The sequence below is a fragment of the Vicugna pacos genome, chromosome 14 (assembly GCF_048564905.1).
Source record: "Vicugna pacos chromosome 14, VicPac4, whole genome shotgun sequence".
NCBI lineage: Eukaryota > Metazoa > Chordata > Mammalia > Artiodactyla > Camelidae > Vicugna > Vicugna pacos.
In genome coordinates, this window is record NC_133000.1 from 12,963,473 (window position 1) to 12,974,042 (window position 10,570).

Consider the following 10,570-nt stretch of genomic DNA (forward strand, 5'->3'; position numbering starts at 1 on the left):
ATTGACATCAACATTTTCCCTGCTACTTCAAAAAACAGTCAGGGTTGGTGGGTATTTTTTTTTTTTTTTTGAGCTTCTGAAAAACACAGCTTACATTGGGCCATTGAGCAGATCTTGCTAAGATTCTCTAGCACTGACAGAACGTTTTGGACAACACTGAACACAGTACACTCGGGATACTTTCCTTTTTATTTATTTATTTATTTATTTTTATTCTGCCTACAAGTAATGCTCTCTTTTTGGTGGTGAGGGGTGTTTTTTTTTTCTTCCAGTTTTATTGAAATATAATTGACATCTTGCACTGTATAAGTTTAAGGGGTGCAGCATAATCATTTGACTTAAATACATCATGAAATGATGACCACAATAAAGATAATTAATAGACTAGTTCCAATTGGCTACAAATTAAACCACAAAAGAACTTCAATACATTCTAAGAAAAAAATAGAACTGTCCTTAGAAAAACCATAACTTGTGCAAATTGTCCAGGGCAGTCATTTATGGAAGTAACAAAACATAGCCTAAAAGAAAATGTTTTTCCTCCTCCTATTCTGGCATTGACTCATCTGTTATTTTCTTCCTTCCCAGTGCTCTGTCGAAATGCACTTTCTAGAACAATGTACCTTTGGCAAGAGGAATCAAATCAGCTGAAGTAGGTCCTGATATACATCAGTGACTTTGTCCTAAATGTCTCATGAAATTCTACACTAATTAGCTCAACAAGCCTTCCATGAAAATGAAAAAAACAATCATTCTATATTCTGGTTATCAATTGCTACATAACAGATCACTCCAAAACTTAATGGCTGATTAAAACAACAATTTACTGTCTCTCATGGGTCTGTGGTTGACTAGGCTCAGCTGGGTGGTTCTGCTTGGGGTCTCTTATGTGGTTGCAGATGGCAGCCAGTGTGTCCAAGAAAGTTCTTTTTTTCATTCACATATTTGATGGCTTAGCTGGAACAGCTGGGAGAAACAGGGACTGGCTGGGCAATTCTCTTCCTCTCTATCTCTCTCTCTCTCCCTCCATGAGGCTGCTGAAAGGCAGCAGAACATGCCAGCCCAAAATATGCCCCTTTGGTATGAGGATTATTCTGAGCTGGAGACATTTGAGCAGAAACAAACACAAGAAAACCTCTCTGCCCTCCATTTGCCTAAGAGCAGGACAGAAATTTGTAAAAGTGTCCCCCTCCATCCTCTACCAGAAAGAACAAAATTTAATCACCAAAGGCAACTCTAGACTCTTATCAGCCCAGAGATGGCACTAAAGGAATCTACATAACCACCTCTAGTAACTAGCCTTTATCTTACATTAGTTCTCCCAGATATTTGCCTTCTCACAATTTACTGCCCTAGAAACTCAGCCCTGTGCCTTGGTTTTGTCACTTCTCTGAAAATGTATTGCTCTTTTGTTTTTTGTGGTTTTCTTGTTCTTGTTGGGGGGAGGTAATTAACTTTATTTATTTATTCTTGGAGGAGGTACTGTGGATCAAACCCAGGACCTCATGCGTGCAAAGCACATGCTCTACCACTTGAGCTATACCCTCCCCCTATAAAAATATATTGCTCTTTTGCTAAGATGCTCTGTAAGCCCAAGTTATAACCACTCCTTTGAGTTACTCATCTCTGAGCGCTCCCATGTATATGTATGATGCACATGTTAATAAACTCCTGTTTGTTTCTCTTGTTAACCTGTCTTTTGGCAGTCTAATTTTCAGAGTCCCGGTCAATGAACCTAAGATGACTAGATGGAAAAGAAATCTTTTTCCTCTCCTACACCTCTCTACCTGGCTAACTTGGGCTTCCTCACAACATGGCACTTGAGGGTATTTGAATTTCTTACACAGAAGCTGGCTTGCCTTACAGTGAGCATTCCACAGACCCAGGCTAAAACTGCTTAGCTTTGTATGACCTAGCACAGCATTACTTCTGTGACATCTTATTGGTAAAAAGTGAGTCACAGGGCCACCCCAGATTCTAAGGGAGGGAACTACATTTCCCTCCAAATTCCAGGAGGAGTGGTTCATTGGGACCATCATTGAAGATTTGCAACCACATCCTAGCAAACTTTCAACTAAGTCCATTAATGTTATCATTCTACTCTGCTGGGTTTGTTTTTTGTTGTTGTTGTTGTTGTTTTTAATTTCCAACCATCTTGATGGTTCTTTAAAAACTTCATATTCTGACATTTATAAAAATTTCAAAGAACAAGCCCATTGTTTAATTTTATCATCATTTACAATTAAGATAGGCAGGGCAAGGATTTTCTACTCCCAAATTACTAATGGGAAAAGTGAGCCTCTGAGACTCAGACATAGAAAACAAACTTACGGTTACCAGTGGGGAAAAGAGGGAGCGAGGGATGTATTGGGAATTGGGATTGGCAGATACAAACTACTAGGTACAGAATAAATAAACAGCAAGACCCTACTATATGGCACAGGGAACTATATTCAGTGGCTTGTAGTAACCTGTAATGAAAAAGAATATGTATATGTATAATGTAATCATTATGCTGCACATCAGAAATGGATACAACATTGTAGATCAACTATACTTCAATTAAAAAGTGGGGAAAAAGTAAATAAATATAAAGGTAAAAGACAATCCTCTAAACATTAAACACAGATGGTAATGATTTTGTTCAGATTTTCCTTGTATAAAAGTTGGTTATATCTTACAGTTAGACAGAGCTAAATAGGCATAAATTAACTTTTAAAGATCACATGAAGCTCTACTTTCAAAGCTTTGTCAGTCCTTGTTAAAATTCTCAATTATAAAAGAATTCTTCTTTAAAAAAAAAAAATGAGCCCCTGAGAAACTGGGTGAGTCACCTGAAGTCACATGAGCAGTAAGTGCCAGCTCACAAGCCTCCCAACTCAAAACCAGGGCTGTTCCCCCAGTTCTCACGCCCTCTCAATGGCATTTGTGTTCTTTGGGCACCATTCCAGCCTGAGGTGACATATTGAAGTTCAACTACAACATCCAAGTGCTGGTAGAACCATGCTTCCAACATTAGCATGGGAAGACAAATTAAGAAAGAGCAAAGAAAACTTTAAGGAGCTACCTACTAGAGAGATTTTAATTAGAATGTATTTCAAATTATGACTGCAGGTGTTGATTGTACTATTTAAAAGAAAGGGTTTCTACTGTTATATTACTGGAAGTTCCCCTGCCCTCAGCACGAATCATTAATAATACTTATATTATTATGTTAACAATACAAAATTGGCATGAAACATTTACACCACTAAGTAACTTTTAAACCAGTCAGCTGTCTCACCCTCCATCTATTCTTTATTAGAATAATAAATGAATAACAAATGGACTAGTTTGGATTTTACTTCCCCTTCTTGTCCTTGGTTTCCTTTTCCTCTAATAAATGCTGAAATGGCTTAAAGTCAGAGATGGGAGGAAAAACGTTATCACGGAGACTGTTTAAGGAAGGCAGCTGATGCTTTAACAGTGTTGTTCACAAAAAGAAAACCTTGTACTGGTAAAATACTTACGAGTCACATCCAGTAGGATAGTGATGATTATTAAGATTCTTTATTTTTTAAATTTCTGTATTTAAAAAAATTTAGGGGGGGAAGTAATTTGGTTTATTTATTTTTTTAATGGAGGTACTGGCCATTGAACCAGGACCTCATGCATGATAAGCAGGTATTCTACCACTGAGGTATGCCTTTCCCGCTCAGATTCTTTAATCAAATGATACTGTGGCAAGAAAACAGCTGTTTCAGAGTTCACATAATCCTTTTAGTTGTCAAACTTGATTTTGACTTTGTGAAATATGAGATAATCCTTTTGGGAAAAGGCAGCAATAAATTTGCCATTATGCACTGATGTTAAAGCTGATGTCAAGGTGATCCAAAATGATTCATAGGCAAGTTACACAAGCTCAAAGGATCGTGAAGAAAATATTCTACCTTTTCAAGTCTCAAATATTTATTAGCGACATTGAGAAACATCCCTGGTTTACAATGCCGAGCAGATGTCAAAGTCAACAAGAAAAGAAGGATATCCTGCTGTATGTTAGAGAGTTAATTTCATGGAATTTCTTATGTCCTTAACACATGGGGACAAATCTGTGGTACTATTAGTAGACAAAGCTATTGGAAAGTGCCATGCATCATAGACCACCCACAAAATTCCCATAATTAAAGAAAAATAAACTCTGACATACATTTTTTAAAACCATTTTAAATTTTTCACTAAGCTGAAAAACTTATCCATAGTAATAACAATGATATAGAAATGTTGAAAACAGGTAAAACTATACAAAGTTACAAAAGAGCAAGAAAGATATTAAAATAACGGGCTAGCTTAATGGTACAAGCAATTTCACTTCTACCTAAGGTACTTCCTTTCCATGATATCTAATCTTCCCCAGATTTGTTTCTTATATTATTTTTTAAGTTGAAGTATAGTCGGTTCACAATTGGTGTGTTAATTTTCTGGCGTATACCATAGCAATTTGGCTATACATATATATATTCGTTTCCAAATTTTTTTCATTATAGGCTATTATAAGGTATTGAATATAGTTCCCTGTGCTATACAGTAGGACCTTGCTGTTTATCTGTTTTATATATAGAGGTTAGTATCTGCAAACCCCGAACTCCCAATTTATCCCTCCCCCTCCCTTTCCGCCTGGTAGCCACAAGTTTATTTTCCGTGTCTGTGAGTCTGTTTCCACTTCGTAAATCAGTTCATTTGCCTTATTTTTTAGCTTCCACATATAAGTGATATTTTTAGGAATGGTATTTTTCTTTTTCTTTCTGGCTTACTTCACATTTCCTACATTATTTCATTATGATGCTAACTCTATGAAACACCTTAGATCTAAGTAAATAACACATCTGTGAAAGATCTAAATGAATACTACACCTAGAAAGAGTCAGGAAAAGTTAGAAATACTCTTCCAACTTGGCATTTGCTGCCAACCTGCTCTTGCAACCACAGTAGGACAAATAGAGAAGCCACTTCTCCCTCGCACCGGGACAGTGCAACCCAAATGCCACAGCACAGGTGAATCTTACAGGGACTGCAGCTACTTGCTTATGCATTCATCAAAATGTTTGCTGCTTGTTTTATTCCACTTTTCATCACAATTTCTCTGTCTGCATATACTTCATACGCAATCAAATTTAATTTACATTATGAATTGCTTTTCAGTCACTAGCATTGCCTGTATATATGACTTCATTTTCCAATAAATATGTTGTTTTGCTGTCTATTATATACTTGTTTTCATTAATATCAGCATATTTATTTTAGCTATATAATTTTCTATTTTAGTTTCAGGGTTGGTAGGCATTATTGAATAGCCGGGATTTATGATTTCATATTTCCATTTCATAGAATCAGTATCCTTTGATGTGTAAAACAACCCCTTTCCCTAAAATCAACTCTAAATCGACTTTCAATGCTTCTGTGTAAAAGAGTACAAAAAAAGTAAAACTTTTTCCCAACAAAATTGAGAGGTGCCATATACACTTGCAATATGGTAATTAATGATAATAGCATTAACTGCCATCACTGAGTACTAAACAGTTCATACCTTTTACCTTATTTAGTTTTCGGAATAATATCAGGATTATCGAATGCAGGGTAATTGTGTGTCACTGCAGATGATGACACCGTATCACTATCACTTCCTTTCCATGCTATCTCATCTTCCCCAGACTCCCCAGAGTCCAGGAATAGTCAACATTTGGAAATCTAAGGAGCCAGGTCAACAGAGGCACTAGTGCACTGAGGTTTGTGAAATAAGCCTGTAGAATAAGCCTACTTCTCCAGCAGTTTTGGCTAACCATTTCAACTTTACTCGTGACCCCGCTGGCAAAGTGCTAAATTATTATGAGCATCTTTCCAAAGGCACAGAAACAAGAGGCTGAGGTTTCCTGGTTTGGGTGGGGTGTGGGTGTGTGTGGGGCAGAGCATCAGATGTCAGATTTCCCTTCTGTTTCTGTAGGTGGAGTAAAAGCTGTTTTGTCTCCACACCTCCACAGTGGGACATTTTTATCTTTCTCCCTGTATATACGTATATTTCCAGACAATCTAATTTATAAAGCAGGTCAAACTAGAGTATCAAACACAGCCTAAAATAGATGAGTATGTGTGTTTACATAAAATACAGAGAGATATATGGTACTAGTATTAACATGGAACATTTATTATGGGAAAATAAGGTTTTTGTCCCTTTGGAATACAAAGATGAGACCAACTGAAGCCCTGCTCCAGAAGTCTGGTGGGTCACAGGTACACAAGGTCATAGTGCAAAGAGACGCTCGCCAAGGCTCCTGTGGGGGCCCAGACGGAGTCGCCTCTGAGACGCCATGAGTCTTTTCAAGGTCTTCAGTGCACAAAGCCCAGGCGGGGGGAGGGGGCTTTGAGACGCGCTGCAGCCGCACTTATGGGAGGTAAGACAGAGAGGAAGTGGTTTTGTGCTCTTGAAATTAGTGTCTAGGTGCTTTCCTTTTCCCTCTCTATGTAAAATGGCTCATTCTCACTACATTTATAGGTAAAATTGCTTTGGATTTTATCAAAGACCGGGATCATGTCATTCTAACTGTATTGCCCAGCCTAAGACACAGAATTATGTTAAAACAGCCCTTAGGAAGTGATTTCTGGAGATGACAGCGATGTTTCCAGGCAGAACTGTCCTCTGGCCACTTTCTGAAGTACCCGAGAGCTCCCTGGTCCCCCAGCCCCATGCCTTTTCATGCTCATTCTCCCCAGGAGCCTGTCTTTCTACTGCCCTCCGGCTTCTCAGAGCCTCCTGGCTTTGGTGTCTCACCCAGGCTTGTCCCCTTGGCCAAATAATCCCTTGTGAATAGATGAGCCTCTCCTCCTCTCTCCTGCTTGTTGATGTCCCTCTCTCTCATTTGTCCAGCGGGAGGACAGCTGAAGAATTAAACTCACGTATGAAAGCCCAAATTGCTGGCTTCCTTTATGAGCCATCTTGAGAAAATTTAATTTTTAAAAGAAGAGCTTTTAAGTTCCGATAAGCAAAGACTAGCTTCAGCTGAGATTGTTTTCTTTTTGCTTTCCTGGTTCTCTCAAATTACGCCCTCGGGAAACTGCTTCTATGCCTGAATTAATGTGCGTGGACCCTTGTGGCATTTGCAAAGTTCAAGTGCCCTCTGGAAGCAGGAATAATCTCACGGTTTATAGAACATTTATACTGTGTGTGTGTGTGTGTGTGTGTGTGTGTGTGTGTGTGTGTGTGTGTGTGTGTGTGTGTGTGTGTGTGTGTGTCTCCCTCTCTCTCTCTCAGGTCTTGATTGCTTTGATAGTCACCTACCTGGTCCCATTCCCTGCATTCTCACTCTCCGACCATTTCTTCTCTACCCAGCGATCAAAGTGATCCTTAATAACTTAATTTAGACCATCATTTTTCACCTAATCAAAATCCTGAACTTGTACTTAGAATTTTTCCCCCAGAGGGTAAGATTTCCACTTTATTGTCACATCAATCTCACAAATAAAACCAACACAGCAAGAAACACTGAGCAGATAAAGCGTGCAGAGGCCTGGTGACAGAAAGGAGAGGGCGAAACCCAGTCATCTCCTCCATGTCCCCAGCCTGGAAAGATATTTCCATTGCACAAGAGTGGGAGCAGTCGACATATGAAGCAATCTATTCTAGAGACACTGTGAGCTCAGGAACAGAAAATCCTACCAGGAGGGGTGTGTGCAGGGCAAGGAAAGTGGCATACATGCCATAAATGACCAGCTCTTGCTGACTGCTCTGACCTCCTTCCCTCTCTCTCTTTATTTCTCTCTCCTTACCCTCCCTACCCTTTCCAGAACTTCATTTGGTTGATGAAGAGCCTAACACATGATCGGTGCTCAATGAAATTTGTTAGGAAAGTTTGATAGGAAGCAGTGATCTGATATTTTTGGGAGAACCGGGGATCAGGAAAAGGCATTTGAAGGCGTGTCTAAAATAGATCTTGATGAACAGCAGGGATTTCAAGAGGCAGAATTAGTTGGGATCATTCAGTCCATATTGACATGTAATGTGCTTTCTAAAAATTTTATCCCTGAGCATTTTTCCACATCCTTAATATGCAGCAGGGGACATTCTTGATTGCCCAATAGAACCCTGATTTATTTTTTTACTTAGAAAAAATTTTTTAATTGAAGTATAGTCAGTTTACAATGTTGTGTCAATACCTGGTGTACAGTGTACAGTATAATGTTTCAGTCATACATGTACATACATATTCCTTTTTCATATTCTTTTCAGTTATGGGTTACTATAAGATATTGAATATAGTTGCCTGTTCTCTACAGTAGAAACTTGTTGTTTATCTATCTATGTATAGTATTTAGTATCTGCAAATCTCAGACTCCCAATTTATCCCTTCCCACCCATTTCCCCCAACTCTGGTAACCATAAGTTTGTTTTCTATGTCTGTGAGTCTGTTTCTGTTTTGTAAATAAGTTCATTTGTGTCATTTTTTAAGATTCCACATACAAGTGATATCATGGTATTTTTCTTTCTCTTTCTAGCCTACTTCGCTTAGAATGTTGATCTCTAGGTCCATCCATGTTGCTGCAAGTGGCATTATTTTATTCTTTTTTATGGCTGAGTAGTATTCCATTATGTGACCCGGATACTTCTGAGTTGTTATATTAACCAAACCTAGAACTTCACTTCTAGATATATTTTAATATTCAAAATAAATATACTGACAGTTGGACATTCTGTTATTTGCAGCCAAATATATACTAAAACATATGATTTGAGAATATAATTTTTAAAATTGTGGCACAGTACTTCCTCTTATTGATGGCCCATTAAATTTTAACCATTAATGGGCATTTCCCCTAATTCTTTGCTATTATAAATTAACTTTTATTTTTAACATGTATTTTACAGGTTGAAATGTAAGTCTGATAAAGTAGGCACCTCAGCTAACTTTCTTTTTCTTATTTTTGCTTGTACCATTAAAAAAACTGCCAAGGAAAAGACAAATAAAAGAAACTGTCCCTCTTTAAAACACTGCCCTCACAACTCTTTCATGGAATACAAACTACCCCCTTATTTCACATTGATAGACAGAAATCCCAATCCATGTTTATTTGTTTCAAATACAAACTCAACCTGATGCCAAAAAGATTTGAGGGAATTGTCAATGAAGTTACATCAGCAGCCAACTTCGATGGGAGTTGAAATTGTGTAATCAAAGCATTATTTCCTTCTTTCTCATTAACTAAAAGTACCCTTGAATTAGAGATAATTTACGTTTTTGAATTATTTGCGACTCCAATTAACACTTTGTTAAAACCCATCCACATCCATTGGTATCAGGGCCAAAAGTCTTCAGGTGGTGAAACTGTTTCTCCTTTTAGTATCATTAACCAGTGCATTGTGCAATCCTGTTGAAAAAGCAAAAGCTCCCGTTTCCATGTGACCACTCTGTCCCCTCACCTCTGACCTGCGTCATACCTGCCCTCCCATCACACAGCCAGCTGCACTGACGGCCCTAGATTGTGCAATCCCAAATGCAGCAAGCAGCTGCCTGGAACAAAGAGGTCAGTGCATCGACTTGTTTGCTGTTTCGAACCTGGATCTGAAATACTATTGGGTTGACTTATCTCTGTGGAGAGCAGTGATGCATGACTCTAAAATTCTGTTCTCAGGGGGCCATCAGGTCCCTGGGGAATTACCCTTAGGACAAAGCTTGCAAGGACACTTTCATGAGTTAATGCCAACCCAGTGGTTTTCCAATCAATTCTCTGAGCTCCTGTGAGATGTTAAGATTTTTACATCTTTATATTTCTCTATTCCTAAAACAATGATAGCAGAAAGAGTCACTACTGTGAGGGATTTTAAGCTGCTGAGGTGATTTTATAAAATATTATGGAGGGAAACGGATTCCAGGAGAAAGGACTTCGAGCTCCTGCAACCCTCTTGCTTTTAAGAGGAAGCCTTCTGGGACGTATCACGTTACAGCGTAGCAGTTAAGAACATGAATTTTGTTGAGTCCCAGCCCTTCCCTTAGTAACTGTATTACATCGGGCAAGTCACTTAACCTCTCCTAGCCTCCTTTTCTTCGCCAGTCTCATTGCTAGCCATGGTGGTCCAACAAGCAGAGAGAGAACAGATGACAGTTTGTGCAAAAAAGGGCAACTTTGGTGATTAGGAGTTAAAAATCTGCTCAAAAGTTCCCTGATTGCTTCTTAGTTTACAGAATTGAGGCTGAGGGTTGTTGTTAAGGAGGGGTGAGGGAGAGAAGAGCTGACGAAGGCTTGGAGAGAGTAATGAGAGTTTGTGGGGGGAGGAGAGAAAGGGGTTGGAGCAAGACAAGGCAAATTACCAGGGGTGCTGATGGCTCAGTGAGAGTACAGAGCCTGACCTGGAGCAGCAGCAGCACTCCCAGAGCAGGGGGTTCAAAGGAGTCCGGGATGCTGACGCTGTCACGTGATGGCTGGGGTTTAAAAAGGTTAAATCACTCAGTGAGGGTCACAGAGATTTTTACACACGTGGCCTGCTCCAAGTCCAGTGCTCTTTCTAACCTGTAACAGGAGATCTGGGCCTGCCCCTATTCAGCTC